Genomic DNA, 23,526 nt, shown 5'->3' with positions numbered 1-23,526 from the left:
CAAAACAAATTCCAAATTGGCAGCAATTCACCCGAGGGGTAATAAGAGTAAACCCTAGAGAAACAGCCGAAGACCTAGAACTCTACACCCAAGAAGCAAATACAAATCAATACCCTCAACCCCAAATAACAAGCCCCCGCAGGATAACAACAAACAGAAACGGCAAAACGGTCCCTACATCAATCGTTATTGTAAACTTAAAAAAAACTGCTAAATTTCCTGAAGCCCCTAATCACATCTCTTTCGGTGCCCACACTAAACTAGAAGTTAAACCATACATCAAACAGGTCAAACAATGTTCTAACTGCCTTAGATATAACCACACGGCCACCCAATGTACATTCAAAAAAACTAAATGTAAAAAATGCGCCCAAACCGATTGCCCAGGTACATGCTCTCCCTGGTGCATCCATTGCAAATGCATAAAACATACATCACTCTCAAACCAGTGTCCGCACAGACATGCCCTAACACAACAGGCCAACAAACACATAAACATAGATTCGGCCAAAATCCAAACAAGAAAATATGCACCACCTACATCCAAACCTGTCCTCCCCACACCACACTCAAACACCACACACAAACTCTCGGATTCAATCTGGGGCAACCACATAGAAACCGCACCCACCACTTCCACACATCACCTCACTCAGCCACCTACCAACTCCCCCATAACATCAACACCCGCATGCAAAGCAAACAGCAAAACCACAGACACACAACGACCCTCAGCCAGACACTCTACAGCCCACAAGGCAACAACACTTCCCCACAAGCAACCACAACAAAAAACCTCAAACACTGAGGAAACCACAGCTACACCCAACACGCAAGCACAAACTCAACACCCCACACCACAAACACCTCCACAGGCCTCCCCAATGAAAACTCAAACAATAAAAACCAACCTAACCGACGAAGACGAGTATTCTTCCACCGAGGAAATAAATGAATTCACTTTCTCAGCCCCTAAAACCAACAAAAACTTAAGGCGCAAAAATCCTCAATTAACCAGCACTAAAACTCTTAATAACCTCACACTACTCCTAGCCTACATGCATAAGCAAAACTCACCAAATGCTAGTACTAAAGCTTTTCACTCAGTAGCACAAAAACTAAAACTCACAACTCTCTCCTCTGAGTTATTTCTCTCCCAACTTAGGGAAGCTACCAATTAAACAAAACCTAAAACTCAAAACAAACTAATAACCTCTCATCCCCCAAAATGGAAGGACTAAATATATTTCAGTGGAACGCCAACGGATTAGCCTCCCACGGCCAGGAATTAAAAGCTAAATTCAAACGAGACAAAGGTCCACACATAGTCTGTATACAGGAAACTAAATTCTCTACCAGATCTAAATTCACCCTACCAAACTATAACTCAATAAGAACTGACCGAGCCAAAACAAACCCAGGTAGAGCCGGAGGCGGCCTAATCATATACGTCAGGGAAGATTTAAGCTACAAAGAACTAAAAATAAACACACCAAACCTAGAAGCAAACGGTATCCAAATAACAAATAACAACCAAAAAATTAATATCATAAATATATACCACTGGGTAGAAAAACAGGTCAAACCTGAGGATTTAAACACCCTCCTCCAAATAGGCAATAAATCTACAATCTTCCTAGGAGACTTTAATGCCCACCACCCTACCTGGGGTATAGAAGATAAAATAGATAAACACGGAAAACTCATCTCAGAATGGATAGAACAAAATGACCTAATACTACTAAATAACAACCAACCTACTAGATACGACAAAATACACCACAAAATGTCGGCTATCGACTTAACCATATGCACCCCAGATTTAGCCCAAAGTATTCAATGGGAAGTACACGGGGTACCACTAGGTAGTGACCACTTCCCCATAAACATAACTATAGGAGACGTAAACATCCCATCACCAGCCCCAAACCAGGAACCTAAATTCCACTACAACAAAGCCGACTGGGACAAATTTCAGGACATTTGCAACCAGGCTAACCTAGCTGACCTAGAAAGTAACGACCCCGAAATCTACTGTAAAAACCTCACTGACTATATAATAAACGCAGCTAAAAACTCCATTCCTTTCAAAACAACCAGCATAGGCAAACCCTCGGTTCCTTGGTGGAACGAGGAGATAGAACAAACTAGGCGTAAACGCAAATCCGCATTCAATAAAGCCAAACACCTTCAAACACCTAAAGATAGCACATGAACTAAATCACAAAGTACAAAGCTTAGTTAAAACAGCTAAAACAAGAGACTGGAAAAAATTTTGCGAAGAAATTAACCATCATACAGACGCCAGAACAGTTTGGCGCAAAATCCACGCCATTAGGGGTATTAAACGTCATAAAAAAACTCCCAACGTAAACAATTCAACAAACCCCACTGAAAAAGCTAATAACCTAGCAAATCACTTCTCGGCCGTCAGTAGCAATAGCAACTTCAACCAAAAATTCCAGGAACAACTAAAAGCAGAAACCAAATTTACCAAAGAGCCAAAAGATAATAACCTAGAAATTAATCTCCATTTCACAATGGAAGAACTACTCCACGTCCTACAAAATAGGAAAAAGGGCACAGCCCCAGGCTTAGACCTTACTTCATACCAGATAATTAAACAACTACCACCCAAACTACTCCAAACTCTTCTGAAACTCTATAACCTCATATATCTAAACGGACAGGTCCCATCACCTTGGAAACAAGCCCTGGTCATACCAATCCCCAAACCCAATAAACCAGCTGACCAGGCTGATTCATACAGACCAATCTCTGTAACCTAACTTCTAACTTATGCAAAGTAATGGAATCAATGACCAAAAACAGGTTACAACACTACTTAGAACAAAACAACATAATAAATCCAGACCAAAGCGGTTTCACTCCTGGACGCTCAACCTTAGATAACCTCGCCCGACTAGAGCAGGACATTAAAACAGGCTAACTTAACAAACAATATACTACAGGCATCTTTCTAGACTTCTCCAAAGCATTCGACATGGTTTGGCATAACGGGCTAATACAAAAACTACAAAAAATAGGACTTAAAGGTCAAATAATTAACTACATCCAAAGTTTCCTAACAAACCGCAAAATCACCGTGGGCATAGACCAAACGCTATCGGACCAATGTCCCCTAGAAAATGGCACTCCCCAGGGCAGCATCCTAAGCCCAACACTCTTCAATATTATGATTAACGATCTATTCGAGGGACTATCCCCCAAAGTAAACACATCAAAATTCGCGGATGATGGAGCCCTCTGGATCCGCACTAAAGGATTAAAATGGCCCAAAACTTACTACAAAAATCTCTAAATAAAATACAAAAATGGGCTGACAAATGGGGCTTCTCCCTAAACTCAGAAAAAACCACAGGAATAGTATTTAAACACAAAAATATGCAACCCGCCACCCTAAACCTCCAACTAAACAACAAACCAATCAAATTCCAAAAACAAACCAAATTCTTAGGATTAATCTTCGATGAACATCTCACCTGGGATGCTCACATTAAAAACCTTGTAACCAGATGCAGCAAAGACCTAAACACTTTAAGATGCCTAACCGGCTCCAACTGGGGGGCCTCTAAAAACACCCTCCTCTCACTCTATATGTCACTAATTAGGTCCAAACTAGACTATGGCAGTGCCATTTACGACACCTTAAACAACTCTCTCATTAAAAAACTAGACTCAATCCAGTATCAGGCCCTAAAACTAATCACACGAACTCAACATGGCACCTCTTCCACCTCACTCCAGGCCTTAACAGGAGAAATGCCACTTAAACTACGTAGGGAACAACTTACCCTAAACTTCTGGGCCGCGTCCCAATCAAACCCACTAATCGAAAACTTGATAAAACAAAATATTAGCCCTAGAAACCAAGCCCTAGCCCGGAAACATCCACTACTTACTCCAATTTCCCAAAGAATAACCAATTACCTAAACGAACACAAAATAAATAATCTTAAACAAAACAATAAATCATCCAATATCTTCACTCCAAAACTTAAAATACCAAAAATAGACACAACACTAGCCGATACACTAAATAAACAGACCGATCCTAACATCACTAAAACCACCACACTAGCATACATACATGAAAATTGGCCAAATTGGTGTCACATATACACAGACGGATCCTCTGACCCGATCTCAAGACACACAGGTTTCGGAGTCCACATCGCACAACCAACCAAAGACACACAATCTTATCGACTCCCAAATAACCAATCCATATTCACGGCCGAACTAATGGGCATGGCCTCAGCACTACACAATCAGCAATCTAAAAAACACCAAAAAATCCTCATCCTAACCGACTCCCTCTGTGGACTACAAGCCCTCAAAAATAAAAACACTAAAAACCGCCCCAAACTAATAAATCAAATACTCAATAGCTCAAACAACTTAACTAAGGTAGGTAAACAAATAGAGTTCATTTGGATCCCCGCCCACGTAGGAATCTTTGGAAATGAAAAGGCAGATAAAGCAGCAAAATTATCCCTTAAACTCCCAGAAATAAGCTTAAACTTACCCAGCTCAAAATCAGAAATCAAAAGTGTCACTAAACAAAAAATTAACAAAAAATGGCAAAATATATACCAAAACTCAAATAGCCAAATCAGGAAAGTACTCAAAAAACCCTAAATAAACCCAAAATACTACACCCATCCAAAAAATCGACAGAATAATTACCAAACTACAAACAGGCCACACCAAACTAAATAATCACCGTAAAATAGCTAAACTACACACAACAGGAAACTGCCCACATTGCAAACAACAAGAAACACCAGAACACGTACTCATTCACTGCACACACTACCAAACACACCGAACAACACTACAGACCACCCTAAATCTTAAAACCGGACTTACACTAGAATCAATCCTAAATCCACAAAATAAATTAGAAAAATTCAAAGCCTTAGGCATATACCTAATAAAAACAGGACTAATTAGTCGCATTTAAACCCCAAATAAAATATTAAAACCAAAACTACCTTATTTGATAACCACCCAACACACACAGCTCCCTTAGTTCGTCCCCCACCCACTCTTGGCATTCTTTCCAAATCTCAAAATTTCAAAATTACTATATAAGTAACCCCTAAAGCCCCCTCCTAGGTTGCACAAACTCACTTTTCCCCTTTTTGGAAACACATTAAATGGCCTGGCCGGGCCCGTGTGCGACAGACGCTTGCAGTCGGAAAGCGCACGTTAAATCTCCAATATAAGTAAGTAAGTAAGTAATAAACAGATGTGTGGAATACATCAGCGTATGTCTAAGTTGGTATTTTTGCTATCCAAAATGTCTTATTGTTGATATAAATGCGATGTTTAAAAATGCATTTTTCGCATTTAATTCATGCTCGCATCAATTTCAAGATTTACAGTACTTACTTTGTTGTATTAAATGAAGATAAGTTTTAGGCTCACTGTGAGAATGTATTCTATTAATTCATATCTTTTCAAGTCTATTTATGTTGTATTTGTGAAATATTGTCCATCACAGTTTAGTCTTTACATTGAGACAAGTTTACTTTCACAAGTGTCAACATATGGTTACTTGACATTATATGGTATTTTTTCTTCACAAATAGCTTATTATCATAGGGGCCACGGATGGCCCAGTCGTCTAAGGCGCTGCGATTCGCTGTGCTGAATTGCTTCCCTTTGGCATGCCAGAAACCTAAGATTATGGGTTCGAATCCTGGTTTGCCCTGATTGTGTTTCTAGGTTTCTCAGTGCCAAACCCGTGCCCGTGGGTTTCACCGAAGTGGTAATCATCTGAGACATAGCTTTTTGATAGCTTTCTAAATGTTTCCTAATTATTTGATTTTAGTGATTATTGCATTTTGGTATTCTTGTAATAGCTATTTCTGTGTGCTTTTTTAACAAAACCTTTTAACTGCTGATTAAAGATTCTAGATGTTCAGCTTAGTTCAGTGTTCCTTTTTCTTAAAATAAATCCAATCTACAAATATTCAACCTAAGTATCCTGATACATGATGCATATGCATAAAATAATTAATATTATTATGCATAGGTAATAGATAACATGCTTCAACGGTTGAAGAGACAACAGCAATACAGAAGGATGGATCAGAGTTTTGCATCGATATCATAGCTATTTTGCCCTTTGCACCGAAAGGAATCTGTTTTGGCAGATAATCTAGACTGGTAAGACATATCTCTGTCTCATGTCCTGTAACTCCATTTGGACCAAGGCATATATAACCAGTCACGTGACCAGGGTTTAATCACCAGGCACTGAGATAAGAAAGTGTAAGTGCGACACAATCATCGGAAATAAATGAGCAGTCACTCAGTTTCTCTTGTCATAGGATGGCGATCTCTCTTCAGCTAAAAACAGTGGTATTCAGCCATACTGCAGGGTGGTTTTGTTGGCAATGAGGTTGTGCCAGCAGGCTCGTTTCCACCAGTAAGTCATCTTAATGGTGAATATTATTACAGATCTGGGTTTAGTTGAAGTCTGGGTTCAATGCACTGTCACCATTAGTTATTTTGGCGGCCATGGACAGTGAAAAGTAATGGAAGCAGGTCATGTTCAGCCATGTTGAAGTCCGTGGTGGAGAGATATATAGTCATTCTGAATGAGTATTACTGTTGCTGGCATGTTATTTCAAACCAACTGGTACAGAAGTACAACTCCAAAATAACTCCATTACTATGGTTTAAAAAAGTTACTTTGATAACTGAATTCATTAAGCGTTTTTGGTTACTTTCTATATCCTGTCACTTACTATGGAGATGTCATTTTGATTTCTGGGGGCATGGGTGGCCCAGCGCCGTGGTTCGCTGTACAGAGTTGCGTCCTTTGGGCCCGCCAGAAACCTAAGATTGTGGGTTTGAATCCCAGTTCGCCCCAATTTTGTTTCTAGGTTTGTCCGCACCATACCGTGCTTGTTGGTTTCACCGAAGTGGTAAACGTCTGAGACCTGCATCACTTCGGACTTTCCTCCCACATTAAGCTGACACACTGTGATATAACTGGAATAATGTTAAAAGCGGTGTTAAACCCAACTCATTCACTCATGTTGATTTCTAAGAAACGACTAAGCTGAGTCAAAGCACTGCAAATATGCAAAAGGGTGGGATATAATTACATATTTTATATCTTTGAACGGTTATTCAGCAATTCCTCTTTTAAAACATAAACATTATTTTTAACTAGTCAAGAATATAAGTGATTAATCTTGAACTTTAAAAATTTGTATGTGTTTGTCACCAACTATGACCCCTGTTTGGTACACTTCAAAGATAGATGGCCCATTTGCCCATGTGTAAGGACGTGGTCTAGTGGTAGAGCGTCCACATGGAGAGCGAAAGGTTCGATCGTCATGCGTCATACCAAAAAGCATTACGAAATTGTACTTCATCTTAACTTGTCTGTCGCTCGGCATTAGTCTGCGTTCACACAGTACCGATTGTTTGAGATCAGACCACGCTACGACAAAAAAGTCGGATTACTTTCCCCAATGATCTGGAATGTCCTATCATTGTCTGAACGCAGTCGTATACGTTCGTAACAGGCCCTACGGATTAGGAAGGTCCAGAGAGGTCGGCCAAGAACCCCCGACAGTATGGTGCGTCCCGTAACATTCGGGAAATTCAGCCGATTTTGTCTAGTCGGATTACAATCGTGACTATGTCATGACAGGTTCCTCTGTATCAGATCAAATTCGTAACAATGTCCTGTGTTGTCTGGATCAGAGACCATATACCGATATATGGTCTCTCTCTGTGGATGGTGTCCCGTGGATCAGGACACTGTTGTGATGAACTGGCATGATTTGGAGAAATTGTTCATTGTCGTTTCTTGTCAACTGAGTCCAGATTGCATCCAGATCTTGCCGAATGCGAACCGTCTTTGTCGGTTCACTGTCTGATCTCTGTCGGATCGCATTCGGGAGAATCGGGACGCTGTCGAGACAGATTCGGTCATTATTACCATGCCGAAGACACAAATAAGATCAGATTTGGATTGAGAACGGGAGACGGGTCGATTTGGCTGGACCCTTCCTGAGTGAGTGAGTGAGTGAGTATGGTTTTACGCTGCTTTTAGCAATATTCCAGCATTATCACGGCGGGGGACACCACAAAAGGGCTTCACACATTGTACCCATGTCGGGAATCCAACCCGGGTCTTCGGCGTGGACCCTTCCTGAACAATATCTGATTGTTGTCGTGGTTAAATAAATGTTTTTACAAATTTGTGATTATCCCGCCACGAAAAACAAGATCTTGATCAAACTTTTGACAAATTTTAATCAGAAATGGTCCTATCCAGGACGGTAGTAAAAATCCTGAATGTGTGACTGAACCCTAAGGGGCTAAAAGAAGCGATGGTCGGAACTTTTACCACAAACATATGTTCCTTTGGAGGTGCATATTGCATCAAGTTTTGGTTCCTATCACACTGACATTTGTTCTGGTGTAACGTTGAATTCTACCTGACATTCAGAAAAGAAATTGATTTTGTTTCAACGTTGAAAAATGAACCCAAACAGTTGAATAATGACCCTTATAGTTGAAAAGTGAACCTGCATATTTTCCAATGCTTATGGTGCCTTCAAGGTCTTAATTCAACGTTGATTAATAATCTAAAATAAAAACTGTGATCTCTCATCATGACGGCCATCAAACTTCAACACTAACATGTAGTCATCTTACAATTCTTCGCGGGGGCAGTCGGGTAGCCCAGTGGTTAAAGCGTTCGCTCGTCACGCCGAAGACCCGGTTTCGATTCCCGACATGGGTACAATGTGTGAAGGCCATTTGTGGTGTCCCCCGCCGTAATATTGCTGGAATATTGCTAAAAGCGGCGTAAAGCCATACTCACTCACTCACTACAATTCTGCGCTGAAAAATTATCCATAATTAAACGTTGCATATACCCCCTGCACTCATTCTTCGCTACTTGGGGGCGTGATATGGGGGTCGGTATCTTCTCTGCAAGGAAGAACAGTTCTACACACAGTCGGGATAGTGTGCAATACTGTAATGCGACGCAGTGTAGCATCACCCCTGGTTCGCCAGTACCAGCCGGTGCTTGCGGGTTTCACTGCGACACATAACCACCATGGCGTTGCAGGTTTTCCTCCAGCCCAACACTGGCCGCCATGATATGACCACAATACTGTTGAAAGCGGTGTTAAACCCCAACTCACTCTTCACTACTTAGGGGTGGGTGAGAACTAATATTGACCAGTTGTCAGTTTTATTGCAAGGGAGTCATATTAACCTCCTAAGAATCTTTTAATTTAGATTAAATGTATGCATATACATGAATTAATGACTATGTTTTCAAGAGATAGAGTGAGAGTGAGTCTAAGGTCATGTTTCCCTTTGAGTTCAAACCTTCGCCTACACCTGTCACTCAACAACCTGGCCACCAACCGTGGTCTATCTTGGCAAACCCCGAGTATTGGAGGGGTAAGTCATTTGTACCATGTCGTCTCACTGTGAGGTCATACAATAATGATATCACAAACTAAGTTTTTCATTTCATCAGCCATGGAACGCATCTACTTGTAATTTCTGTAGCTACATGTATAATTACACTGCTTGCTTCCCCGGTCAACTACCACAGAATTCATGATACCTCTGCTAAAACGCGAAGATACAGTTTTGATAGATTGATGCTGAAGGCGTATAGGATCAACTGTGCTGCTTGCAGTGGTCATCAAGGGCACACCGTGATGTGTCGCCATACAACCATGGTCTGTCTAGGCAAACCTCTTGAGTGAGTGAGTGAGTGAGTATGGCTTTACGCCGCTTTTAGCAATATTCCAGCAATATCACGGCGGAGGACACCAGAAATGGGCTTCACACATTGTACCCATGTCGGGAATCGAACCCGGGTTTTCGGCGTGACGAGCGAACGCTTGAACCACTAGGCTACCTCAAATCTCTTGAATAGAGATGGGGTAACTATACCACGTATCAGTGTCAGTCATTGTGTTCTAAGTAAAGTACACCTTTAAAGTATATCTACAATTTCGTTTCCGTCACAATTCAAGTGGCATCATTTTAGCCCCATGTTTGTATTGTATTTAATATACATTTCTTTAGATTGTTTAGATATGTGTCTCACTGCTTTCTATTGAAATCCAGCTATGAAGGTTGTGGAATTATATTAAATGAGTGTATTTAATATAGCTCTAATAGAAATTAATTTGTCACCGATCTTAATTTGTCCATAATGGGGGAGTTATTAAGGTTTCGCCATCTGTCCGTATGTCTGTCCAGCAGTCACCCTTTCGTTTCTGGAGCATAATATTTGATGTTTATGTTTTGGGGGATTTCCTTGACTCATTTTGGTTATAAGTTTAATTTCGAAAACAGAACTTGAAAGCTTTGAAGTATTTTTCAGTTAAACTTTATACATGTATCAGCCAATTTCTAGAAAGCTGCTGTTTGGTATAATTTTTACAGATTTCTGAAACTTAAACGTATCAAGAGCAGAACACGTACAAACATCATTTGGTTGATCTATTTGTCAAGAAACATTTTTTACACACCAACCTTAATTCCCAAGCAGAAACTGACATTGGTATAAATAACACTTGCAAGTCCCTACATCCAAAATCTTGACGTTACATTGGAAAAGTGTTGAATGCATCTGCCATTTATGTTTATATAAACGATAAACAGTCAAAAGCTCTCAGTTTATGAATTTCATAGCTTTCATTCAGTTTGCCCATATTACGCGTTCATACTGAATGATATAACAAACTTAGAACATATTTGTTTTCAGGATAGTCATTGCCCAAAAGTATTCGTGATTTTGATAATGGCGACGTCAATGCCGAGTTTTCGCGTACTAAAAAAAGCATCGCGCTGCACGCAATAACTACCGGAAGCAAAATACCTGTTTTCTATAAATAACAAGCTTATCACATGAGCGTCTTTATATTGTCGTCTGCTAGCTTTCTTCCGGTCGAAATTCCTATCGTTAAAATGGGTCGCAAATCCGCAGAATTAAAAAATGATACGAACGAAGTTGTTATAAAATTATGGAATATAAAACAAAAAATGCCCATATTGCACAGTTATTGGATTTATCATGGTCTACAGTTTAAATAACTGCAAGAAATATCAAGCCTTCACTCCGAAGTGGACGTAGAAAATCTTTTACACAAATGGGTGAGTTGGGTTTAACGCCGCTTTTAACATTATTTCAGTTATATCGCGGCGTGTCCGCTTAATGTGGGAGGAAAGCCCGAAGTGATGCAGGTCTTAGACGTTTACCACTTCGGTGAAACCCACGAGCACGGGTATGGTGCTGACAAACCTAGAAACATAATCGAGGTGAACCGGGATTCGAACCCATAATCATAGGTTTCTGGCGTGTCCAGGGGACGCAACTCTGCACAGCGAATCGCAGCGCCTTAGACGACTGGGCCACCCGTGCCCCCTTTTACACAAAGGGATCAAACGAGTATGAACAGCTAGGTGTGTAAACAAAAATCGCGCTGCAACACTCGGTGAAATTACTACTAAATTTAATGAAAAAAAGGTAAAACATTCAGTAGAAGGACAATTAGGAGAAAATTGGCATTTGAAGGATATAAAAGAGTTTATGTTTGGAGAAAGGTCGACGAAGTTCACAGACCGGAATTCGTGTGCCGTCCTTCACATTGGAGGGTCAGTTTTATGGTCTGGGGTTGAATAAGTTATCAAGGCGTGGGGACTCGCTAATGTAATGTTACCCCCTTCTCACCAACATGTTTACTCTCACCCTCACCTTTCCTATCCTAGCTCTTCCCAATCCTCGTCCACACCTTTCCTATCCTAGCCCTTCCAAATCCCCGTCAACCCCTTTTGTACCCTTTCCTAGCCCTTCCCAATCCATCGTCCATTCCTTTCCCATCATATCCTAGTCCTTCCCAATCCCCGTCCACCCCTTTCCTACCCTATCCTAGCCCTTCCCAATCCCCGTCCACCCCTTTCCTACCCTATCCTAGCCCTTCCCAATCTTCGTCCACCCCTTTCCTACCCCCTCCAAATCCCCGTCAACCCCTTTTGTACCCTTTCCTAGCCCTTCCCAATCCATCGTCCATTCCTTTCCCATCATATCCTAGTCCTTCCCAATCCCCGTCCACCCCTTTCCTACCCTATCCTAGCCCTTCCCAATCTTCGTCCACCCCTTTCCTACCCCCTCCAAATCCCCGTCAACCCCTTTCCTACCCTATCCTATCCCTTCCAAATCCCCATCCACCCCTATCCTAGCCCTTCCTTATCCTCGTCCACCGCTTTCCTACCCTATCCTAGCCCTTCCCAATCTTCGTCCACCCCTTTCCTACCCCCTCCAAATCCCCGTCAACCCCTTTTGTACCCTTTCCTAGCCCTTCCCAATCCATCGTCCATTCCTTTCCCATCATATCCTAGTCCTTCCCAATCCCCGTCCACCCCTTTCCTACCCTATCCTAGCCCTTCCCAATCTTCGTCCACCCCTTTCCTACCCCCTCCAAATCCCCGTCAACCCCTTTTGTACCCTTTCCTAGCCCTTCCCAATCCATCGTCCATTCCTTTCCCATCATATCCTAGTCCTTCCCAATCCCCGTCCACCCCTTTCCTACCCTATCCTAGCCCTTCCCAATCTTCGTCCACCCCTTTCCTACCCCCTCCAAATCCCCGTCCACCCCTTTCCTACCCTATCCTATCCCTTCCAAATCCCCATCCACCCCTATCCTAGCCCTTCCCAATCCTCGTCCACCCCTTTCCCATCCTATCCTAGCCCTTCCCAATCCATCGTCCATTCCTTTCCCATCATATGCTAGTCCTTCCCAATCCCCGTCCACCCCTTTCCTACCCTATCCTAGCCCTTCCCAATCCCCGTCCACCCCTTTCCTACCCTATCCTAGCCCTTCCCAATCCCCGTCCACCCCTTTCCTACCCTATCCTAGCCCTTCCCAATCTTCGTCCACCCCTTTCCTACCCCCTCCAAATCCCCGTCCACCCCTTTCCTACCCTATCCTATCCCTTCCAAATCCCCATCCACCCCTATCCTAGCCCTTCCCAATCCTCGTCCACCCCTTTCCCATCCTATCCTAGCCCTTCCCAAGCCTCGTCAACTCCTTTCCTATCCTATCCTAGCCCTTCCCAATCCCCGTCCACCCCTTTCCTACCCTATCCTAGCCCTTCCCAATCTTCGTCCACCCCTTTCCTACCCCCTCCAAATCCCCGTCAACCCCTTTTGTACCCTTTCCTAGCCCTTCCCAATCCATCGTCCATTCCTTTCCCATCATATGCTAGTCCTTCCCAATCCCCGTCCACCCCTTTCCTACCCTATCCTAGCCCTTCCCAATCTTCGTCCACCCCTTTCCTACCCCCTCCAAATCCCCGTCAACCCCTTTTGTACCCTTTCCTAGCCCTTCCCAATCCATCGTCCATTCCTTTCCCATCATATGCTAGTCCTTCCCAATCCCCGTCCACCCCTTTCCTACCCTATCCTAGCCCTTCCCAATCTTCGTCCACCCCTTTCCTACCCCCTCCAAATCCCCGTCAACCCCTTTTGTACCCTTTCCTAGCCCTTCCCAATCCATCGTCCATTCCTTTCCCATCATATGCTAGTCCTTCCCAATCCCCGTCCACCCCTTTCCTACCCTATCCTAGCCCTTCCCAATCTTCGTCCACCCCTTTCCTACCCCCTCCAAATCCCCGTCAACCCCTTTTGTACCCTTTCCTAGCCCTTCCCAATCCATCGTCCATTCCTTTCCCATCATATGCTAGTCCTTCCCAATCCCCGTCCACCCCTTTCCTACCCTATCCTAGCCCTTCCCAATCCCCGTCCACCCCTTTCCTACCCTATCCTAGCCCTTCCCAATCTTCGTCCACCCCTTTCCTACCCCCTCCAAATCCCCGTCCACCCCTTTCCTACCCTATCCTAGCCCTTCCCAATCCCCGTCCACCCCTTTCCTACCCTATCCTACCCCCTCCAAATCCCCGTCCACCCCTTTCCTACCCTATCCTAGCCCTTCCTTATCCTCGTCCACCGCTTTCATACCCTATCCTATCCCTTCCAAATCCCCATCCACCCCTATCCTAGCCCTTCCTTATCCTCGTCCACCGCTTTCATACCCTATCCTAGCCCTTCCCAATCTTCGTCCACCCCTTTCCTACCCCCTCCAAATCCCCGTCAACCCCTTTTGTACCCTTTCCTAGCCCTTCCCAATCCATCGTCCATTCCTTTCCCAGCATATCCTAGTCCTTCCCAATCTTCGTCCACCCCTTTCCTATCCTATCCGAGGCCTTCCCAATCATCGTCCATCCCTTTCCTACTCTACCCTAGCCCTTCCCAATCCCCGCCCACCCCTTTCCTACCCTATCCCTTCGAAATCCCCATCCACCCCTATCCTAGCCCTTCCTTATCCTCGTCCACCGCTTTCACACCCTATCCTAGTCATTCCAAATTCCCGTCAAACCCTTCCCAATCCTTCTCCATTCTTCACTCTCTTCCTTTCCTTATCCTACCCTACCCTACAGCTCGACCGTATATCCCCCTTGTTGTGTCGTCCTGTGTTGCAGTGACCTGCCTTGATAACACGAACAGGCGGATAAAGCCGCCATCCGGCTTGTGTGCAGCATCTGACATCGTAGATGCCGTTATTGGCGTAACATGCAGTGTTTGATATTGAGGGACGTAACGGAGTCGACGAGCCGCCATCATTGCCGTAATATATGCAGTGTCTGACATAGACAGAGTGTCGTAGCTGTCGTCATTGCCGTTACATATTTAGTGTTTGACGTAGAGAGAGTGATATAGCTGCTGTCATTGTCGTATCATATTAAGGAAAATATTTACGGACACAAAAAAATGTTTAGAAAGATGTCTCTATGTACATGAATGCAAATGATTAAAGCCCAATGGCTTCAAGTGGAGTTACTTTGCATAATATTAATAAAACTAACATATAATATCACAAAAGATCTGTATTGCATGTTTCTAGGCCTTGGTATAAGTAGGTCCCAGCTAACTAATCCAGGTGGAAGCTTGCTGGGGTGAGAAGACGAAAGATATGTCTTAGGTTCGACTAAACGGAATTTTACCTGCTTCTTGTTGCAACGTTTGATGGGGAATAAAGAGACATGACTTACACCTAAAACCAATGTGCTCTTAACGGTCCAGCCTGGCGAATATCAAGGGATACAGTGCATTTTGTTTACCGTTTTATTTATAATGTATGTACATTAAGAAATATATCGTTCAAATACTGCACAACTGACTTTAGTCTCTTGTACCTATATATTCATGGCCGACAGTGCCCCCGTGCATAGGGCTCATGTAGTCAATAACTACAGGGAGGAAAATATCACTTGCACATCATGGTCCCAACAAGTTTTCTGATTTAAAATATCTGGCTCAGACTCAAGAGGGCATAGCGACATAAATAAATAGCGACAGCTAAGCAGCTGATGGCCGAGAAACAACCATCTGGAATAACCTTCCCTCTTTGACTCAAGTCCGAGTCGTGTATGGGAAGTAATAAGGATGAAGGGTCAGCTCACCAAATATTAAGGTAATACGTCATTTTATTACAAAGATACGCATTTTTCACTTTGATAAAGCCAGCGCTAAGAGTGAAGTTGCCGTATCTCGAATACTAATGACCAGTATGTTTGTTTGTGTGTTGTTTAACGCCGCACTCAGCAATATTCCAGCTATATGACGGCGGTCTGTAAATAATCGAGTCTGGACCAGACAATCCAGTGATTGACATCATGAGCATCGATCCACGCAATTGGGATACGATGACATGCATCAACCAAGTCAAAGAGCCTGACCACCAGATCCCGTTAGTCGCCTCTTACGACAAACTTAAGCCCCATTCACATGGACACTTATACTTACGTGAGTATATATACTTACATAAGTAAATTTACTTATGGTGGCATGTGAACGCATTTGCTTACGTGAGTAAATATACTCGGGGTATGTCAGCTTCGCTAACCTTTCTGCTTTAACAACTAGGGTGGATTGAACAGGAGATTTGGGATTTGGAGTGTTCTTTTTCAACGTAAGGGTCGGGTCATTTTGCAACGACCGGGTTCATGGAAACCGGTTTAATATTCAACGTTGAAGGTTCATATTTCAACTTTACACCGGCTCATAATTAGTTCCATTCGACTTTTTCACTGTCATAAGAAATCTTGACATGTTGAGGGATTAAGGGCTTTCCCGTCGTCCTCCAAAACGTCCCGCTCCTCGCTTTCCATCATGTAAACATGTTCACGCCTGGATCAGTTTTCCTTTTCATGTTTGCGATTTTCGTATTGATCACCTGATATGCGATATGGTTTATCAGGCCTTGAGCCTGATAGGCCAAATTGGGACAGTGACGTTTCGCTATCATCGGTGTAGCACAACAAGTACATCAAGACTAATACACAGTGTATTATAACTAATATAAACATGGTATTCCTCTACTCCTATACTATAAGCCATTGATAAAAAATTACTTCATTATCATGACACACGTTATCATTTCCATTTATTATATATTTGATATGAATATTAAGAGATATAAATTCAAAACGAACTACTCAACAACTATATGATCGTAGACCTGTACAGTTTTTATGGGAGCGAGGCGTCACTAGGCTGTGATAAGAGTGAACTATAATTCAAATGGAATGTAGGTATTGTGCAATGTAACCACGATAGGAGATACTTTTATAGCAGTTTATCAGTAACTGTACCTAACAGTAACTGTATCAAGTTTTAATGTTTTACTTTTGCTTCGGTTGAGTGTTACATGCATGTTACTGCTGCACTGGATTTAGTGTGCGAAACGTATATTTGTTTTGTACTACTCGTGCATGCTCCATACGGACTTTTTCATATCGGCCAAATACTGTAAATACGAAGAAATCTAGAGTTTAACGGGAACATGAATTGTTGAACAAGATTGAAGGGTTAGAGACATTTTTTTAAAACACAATTTAGAATTGGAAGATAGAAACAAATTAGGAGACATTCGAGCGAATAAATGGAAGATATTATGGTATTATTTACATTGATTGACGAAGGAGAAAAGGTTAGACGGTATTTTTTGCAATTTAGAAGAAAAAAGTTTTATATTAGTAAGGGAGTGATCCAATTACAGCTGGTGGGTGGCTCTGCTACTGTAAATACTAAGGGTATCGAACTTGAAGTCAAAGTCATATTATGAAAGCTTATACTCTTCTAAAGACAATTTGTTTAAAGATTTTTACTTGGACTTCTTACTGATCAATATCTGTGTATGCTTACTAAAGAAGAGTTAGATTCATTAGAGGGGTCAGTGACATACGATGAACCTCTAAACGTTTGAAAATACAAAGAATAATAAGTTCAGGTTCAGATGGGTAGACTCGTACCTATGCGTTTACATATTTTTTCTGGAACGATTTATCACCCTTGCTTTTGAAGTCAAAGAACTGTAGTTTTTCTAACGGCTATTTATCTGTCACACAAAACAAGATGTCATAACCTGCATTCCTAAAGGGGATAAGCCAAAACGTCTTCTTAAGAACTGGAGACCAACTTCATACATCATACAAATTTCGTTCTTATGGTGTTGCTGTACGGATTAAATCGGTTCTTAATGAATTGATCAGTACTGATCCAACTGGTTTCATGCCTGGCACATATATTCGTGACAATATAATATGGATAAATCTCGAGTAAGGTGCTAGGTATTTGCCTAGTTTCAAAATTGAGTGGAACAGACTTAAGTGTCATAGCTCAGAAGAATTTTGAAATATACTTTTTGAAATTCAATATTATTAATAATAAACAGATGGATGAAAAGGATCACTACTTTTCTTTGTAGAATTTTCTATGCAAATTCTCTGAAGCTATCTTGGATGAGAAAACTGTGGGACATCACAAATGAATCTAAACGAAAATGTTGTATTTCACTTCATTTCCTCACTGTCATAAGTCTAACTGTATTTGGAAAAAGTTTTCCAGCTAAAACATTCAAAGAAATTAACATTGCAAATCTATTGTGCATTTTGTTTTCATATACGACTATTTCCGATAAAAGAGTCAAGGTAACCGTTTCAGTTCACAATTGAAATGGAGAGGCACTTCCTGGAAAACAAAAGTTCACATATTGATATATCAACCAAAACGTCGAATCTAGGAATGACATACAAATCAAGGAACTCACTTCCAACAACCAACTGCAACTACTTACATCAAGGAATATTACACGGTATCCATCAGTCAAGAAACTGACAAATAGTTGTTAAAATCTTCTGACCAGTAGTAAAACAATACCTATCGCACTAAACAGTTTCAGATTTCTTATTCTGTTGTATCTGATCACTACTCATAGGTTTACAATGAACTGAGATTATGACATGTCTTCACAAGAACATCCCCAGATAGCACGCAGATTTTGGCCCAACATTGCAATGGTTGGCATATCGCGGTCGGATTACAACGTCGGGTAACATTTGGACGCTACTCCAAATTGACCGCTTTCCTTATAGTCATGATAGTCAAAGTAGAAATTATCAGCTTTGTCTTAAGTTTGCTGTTAGTTTTCTCTGCAGAAATAAATCCTCTAAATGAGTGGCTGTTGAAGACAATATAAAAAATGACACCTCTCCACATTACAGTCACAGCTACCCGCATCTGTATTGAGGGATGATAGTTGTCATTTGTCTTCGAGCAGAGGCTACCACTGGCCATGATAAAATACTGAAGCTCATGGATGTCCGGATATCTAATTTCTAATAGGCCAAATGGTAGAATAGAACTTGCGTCCAGTGCGTTCCTATCCTGGGGCACTCGGGGCTGACGACAATGCAAGACTGATAGATGTCGATGTTGGTCCATCACCTGAAATTCAATTTTAGAAATTTTCCAAAAACATATATGCCTAAAACTAAACAAAACCCAGTGATGGTCTAAGGGGACATAACTTTCACGAACCACATAAATTGCAAAGTGCCTGGACTGAGAGAATAGAATACACATATGTACCAGTACGTCAAGTGAGTTAGGTAACATTCCGTCCCTTTAAGACAATAATGTCTTTGGAATCATGTTTCTGCAGACACAAAATGTAAGTGGTCGGTCCCGCACAGGGTGCCATTGGTCAAACACACGCCCAGGGTCGATTAGTGAGACTACACATTCCTGGCGTTTTTCATGGTTGTTTGCACCCTTATGAATAATAAACCGCCATGTTCTGTTGATTGTTGATTCTTTTTTCTTATCCATACATTGCCATCACTCGAAACCTCTTGGTGTTTCTGTAATCATTTGTTATTTTAGAATATCTCCTACTTTGTTTTGAGAGGATAGAAAAACTACTTCAGCCAGACCATTTTTCAGAACGTCATTCATACATTGCATATTCATTCACACGTTGTACTCAATCTCATTAAAATCAGACCTTAGTTCTCGCTACCGCTAAACAAAGATCTTCATACATCCCATTAGGGGTCACGTCAGAACGACCTTTCATCCGACTAATCAGTACGTCGCTTTCCAGATTATGAAAGTGACAGTCGGGGTGTGATTCCTAATCATGCAACCCCGAAAACTTAAACATGGGGGTATTCCGAACGTTAGTTACGACTTAAACTACTGAATCCTTACAATCTAGACAATCTATTAGCCATTCCAGAATGTTGTTTGGTTTGCTGCCCCTAAGCTGGTACCCAAGCTTGCTCTCAAAATAGATTTCTGGACATTTGATACTTACTGCCCTCTAAACTGACCCCCTGCTTCCAGTGGGAGGGTGTGTGTTTGGGGAGTGGTGGTGGGGGCAATAAATTTTCCTGTCACACACACTTTCAATGGCATGCCAGTGATTGGTGACAGAATCCTTTACACGTGTCGTAAAATTCCAAGAAATTATAGATCTGCAGATTTGTTTAGTCTCTGAAATTGAAGAGAGTCACTGGGCTCCTTTTTATTATATTTTTATTAAGATAACTGAACAACTGTTTTTTATGTACGATATGTTCATTTCAGAGACTCGTATCAAAGGTAATTTTAACGACGTTAATGGACGGTAACTGTTATTAATTAAAAGCGTAGCAATCGGTGTACCTCTTCACCTGAACTACGGCAATCCCCTCGTTCTTGGTGCTGACAGTCAGGGATGAGCGAGAGGTACAATGTCAGTACCCGAGGGCCTTGGACCTATTACCGTAGTTCCTCCAACAAGAACAAAGAGTGATCTTTGTTTAACAGCTTTTATTCCCACTTTGTGTTGCCGGTCAACCCACTCTAGTTGTCACTTAAATACGAGACTTCGGCCGCAAAGCTTCAGTCTCAGTCGAAATGCTAGTGCTTAAGTTTGGTTTCTGGTTCGAAAGATCGTGACAACAAGCCGAGAACGGAGCCCCAGTCCAGATGTCGTCTCCCCAGCCGCTCTCCCGATCTGGAGGCTTTTTGGCCGAGAGCGGAGCAGCAGTCCTGATGTAGTCTCCCCAGCCGCTCTCTAGCCGCTCTCTAGCCGCTCACTAGCTGCTCTCCCGATCTGGAGGCTTTTTGGCCGAGAGCGGAGCACCAGTCCTGATGTAGTCTCCCCAGCCGCTCTCTAGCCGCTCTCTAGCCGCTCACTAGCTGCTCTCCCGATCTGGAGGCTTTTTGGCCGAGAGCGGAGCACCAGTCCTGATGTAGTCTCCCCAGCCGCTCTCTAGCCGCCCCCTACCCGCTTTCTTAGCCGCTCTCTAGCCGCTCTCTCGATCTGGGGGCTTTCCCCCCTATTTAAACCGGTACCTACGTCACAGTTCTACTCATTTTTCCATGTATCATTGTCAACCACCTTTCCCCCCTACACTAGATCATTCTAACCCACTCTTGACTAACCTCAAGGTCCTTTTTAGGACTTGTGGTAATGTGACCACCTCAACCCCCGGAATCTGGACTATTCCCCCCAAAAACCATATATGAACCCGAGGGCAATTTCCCCTACGTTTCCTCTCCCAATCTATTTTGTCTCTGGCAACCTGCACATTCCCTTGCTATGTTACTTTTATTGTTTTGCTCTAGTACTCCGACCCTCGACCCACTATTGTCACCCCTGGTTATTAGTGGCCCAGTATGTTTCTGTGCTCTTCAACTCCAACATCGCCTGCCCTCAATATATCTTCCCATGTGTTATACCTATATCTTACTGTTTTAGCCCCTCATATTGCCTACTTATATAATTAATGTAGATGTCTTAATGAGTTGCTAATTACCATTATTTCATGCCTATAACACGACCCCCGTTTTGACGAAGAGTGTGTCCCCACACCAATTCTTGTTCTAATATCTGGTATACATTCCCTCTTATTTCTATGACTTATTGATTTATCTTCCCTTTAATTATCTAAATATGTATTACACTTTCATGCCTATAATACTAGATGTTAGTCTGTGGGACGTCCTCATAAGATCTTTGTTTAGCGGTATAGCGAGAACTAAGATCTGATTTTAATGAGATTGACGTTGTACTTTAACTAGGACGCCGCGTGTATTGATTACCTAATACACTGTATAGTTCAGTCACTCCCTCTGTACAAGGTTTACATTTTCATGTGTCACCATGACCTTCAAGTGTGTATTATACATGTATGTCAATAAGATACGCCTTTGTTGTGCAGCACGGTTATACTAATTGTATAAAAACCCGGGCCAATGTGGGTATGAATAGTACGTAGTTGAACATTCGTATTCCGAGAAATGAGGTGAGGTATTTATTGCACCTGAAACGATAGTGAAAGTTACAAGATCAGAGATCAATATGTATGACATCATTCCAAATATAAAGTGGTGTGGGTAGGGTAGTTGTATGTGGCTTATAGCTGGCTGGTCGTGGGATCGGAGTCACTACGATAATTCTTTTAGGTCTGCCGGTGTCCCGGTATAAACTCTCCCCGAAACAAGTTCTCCCCCCCGGAGATTTTATACCGGTACAGATTCTCCCTGGAGAATCTGTTCTGAAATAAAATCTCCCCCGGGCGGATATATTTCGCGCCTCCCTCAGTATAAAGTCTCCCTCCTGATTTTTCGGTTTGTTGCAATGTCTTTAAGTACTATATATATTCTTAAAATAGTTATCTTTAATGTAAGGGGGGCGGTCGGGTAGCCTAGTGGTTAAAGCGTTCGCTCGTCACGCCGAAGACCCGGGTTCGATTCCCGACATGGGTACAATGTGTGAAGCCCATTTCTGGTGTCCCCCGCCGTGATATTGCTCGAATATTGCTAAAAGCGGCGGAAAACCATACTCACTCACTCGCTTTAATGTAAGGAGGTTTACTTTAAAAGTAGATTATGAAATATGGTCATAATGAATTGATATTTCAGCATATTTTATTTGGTAATTGTACCTTCCACCCGAAAATAATAATAAGACATAATCATATATACCAAACAGATTTGAATGAAATGACTTAATGTAACAAATGTACATGTACGGTTACTGCTGTAAGGTTTGCCACTCGGTTTGGGGCACGTTTAGGGAGGCGGTTGAAATGCTATGCAAAAACTATGCTTAGAAGTTCGGCGACTTAGTTTCCATAGTGCGCGGTTTGGCGCCGGTTCACCAACTGCAAACCGCTAGCCCTAGTGGTTGGTAAAACCGCGCAAATCGAAACAGTTCATTTATGATGTAGTATTTCCATTGGCGCGGTTATGACCACGAAACAAAATCGGCCCGACTTTTAGGCAATGCCCTCAACTATTGGACTGCATGGCAAGTATTTATAAAACGACCGGGGGAGGAAATATTCTAGGGGGAGATTTTATTTCGTAGGGTGGGGGGAATTTATTTCGAGAGGGGCGGAACTGTACCGGTATAAATTCGCCGGGTGGAGATTTTATTCTGGGGTCGAACATATTTCGTGACACCGGCACATTACCCGCGCTCGTGAGTATAACCAAAGTGGTCGACGTCTGTTTCATCCACTCTCTCCCCCCACTCCCCTACACATACTTGTATACATTCGTGACCAACTTGTCCCATTCCGGGACAAGCCGAATGTAAATTCGTTCCCCTCTCGAAGGTTTCCATATTTGCGTATGGACACGAGAACTACGTCAAACAAGAACGATAATTCATATGCTACCCGGTTCATATCCTAAAATTGATGTAGGCGTTACAGCAGCGTCCGCTTACTCCTGAATCTCTCTGATATAAATACTAATATATTATTTTGTACAAAAGTATATTTGGCAGGCCATTCAACTCATTCTTTCTCATCTGTTCATCTTTTATTTGCAAACTATTATTTTTTAAGTAAGATATTAAAATCTGATGAAGAAAACTAACGAAAGACGAAAGTAGTTCTCGTATTTAAGTAATTTCAACAATATTTCTTTTCACATTCACTTAAGGGTGGCAGCGTGGCAAATTTGACATTGTCTTTGCAATGCGTGAAACACATTTTTAAAACTCTCTTTTCATGGACAACTTTAACAAATAGTACACACATTTCATATGTATTAATTGCAATAAAATTATGAAGCAATGCCACATCCACCATGTC

The sequence above is a fragment of the Haliotis cracherodii genome, unplaced genomic scaffold, assembly GCF_022045235.1.
Source record: "Haliotis cracherodii isolate W230 unplaced genomic scaffold, xgHalCrac1.p SCAF_3, whole genome shotgun sequence".
Classification (NCBI taxonomy): domain Eukaryota; kingdom Metazoa; phylum Mollusca; class Gastropoda; order Lepetellida; family Haliotidae; genus Haliotis; species Haliotis cracherodii.
The sequence above is the reverse complement of the archived record's forward strand: the minus strand, read 5'-3'. Positions refer to the sequence as shown.